Here is a 1,076-nt window from a genome sequence, read left to right on the forward strand (position 1 = left end):
AAATGACATACTGTTTTCCACAGTGGCTGCACCCTTTTACATTCCCACCAACCGTGCACCAGGGTTCCGATCTCTCCACATCCTCACCAACACTTACTACTTCCAGGTATCCTGAGAGTGGGCACCCTAATGTCTACTATCAAAAGTGGGAAGTGGTATCATAGTTTTGATTTGCATTTCCCTATGGATTAGTGATGTCGAACATCTTTTCATGTGCTTATTGGTCAGTTGTGTATCTTCTTCAGAGAAATGTCTATTCAAACTCTTTGCCCATGTTTAAATTGAGTTAATTTCTGGTTGTCAAATTGTAGGGTTTCTTTAAGTATTCTGAATATTAGCCTCTTACTGAATATATGATTTGCATCTATTTTTCTCCCAGTCCAAAGGCAGCCTTTTCACTCTGTCCTTTGATGCAGTTTTTAATTTTGATGAAGTCCAACTTATCTATTTTTCTTTCCTGTGTTTTTGGTGTCATAACCAAGAAATCAGTGCCAAATCCAATGTCACGCAGCTTTTCCCATTTTCTTTTAAGATTTCTATAAGTTTAGCTCTTATATTTAGGTCTTTGATTCATTTTGAGTTAATTTTTATATATGGTGAAAAGTAGAGGTCTTGCCCCATTCTTCTGCATGTGGATATACAATTTTCCCCACATGGTTTGCTGAAAAGACTGTCTTACCCCATTAGTTTTTTGTTGTTGTTTTAAATCTTCACCTGAGAATATGTTTACTGATTTTAGGTTGCGGGTTCATTCGATCCCTGGTCAGAACGCAGATGGGAGGCGACCAGCAGATGTTTCCCTCTTTCTCTCTCTCCTTCCCTTTTTCTCTAAAATCAATAATCATATTTTTAAAAATTAAAAAAAAAAACCAGATTTGTTAGTTGAGCAATGGAGGGCTGGGGTGGGAGGGAAGGTGTTATTCTAAAGCAGGCCCCTCCGTTCCTCGCGGCCTCATGGTTAGAAGTTACAAATGAAGGCTCAAAGGGAAGATCTGCCCCTCACCCAAGAGAATCACCTTTTGTCTCAATAAATAAATAAATAAATAAATAAATAAATAAATAAATAAGGCAAATAG

This window comes from Phyllostomus hastatus, unplaced genomic scaffold, assembly GCF_019186645.2.
Source record: "Phyllostomus hastatus isolate PE091 unplaced genomic scaffold, TTU_PhHast_1.1 phas_contig_402, whole genome shotgun sequence".
Lineage (NCBI taxonomy): Eukaryota > Metazoa > Chordata > Mammalia > Chiroptera > Phyllostomidae > Phyllostomus > Phyllostomus hastatus.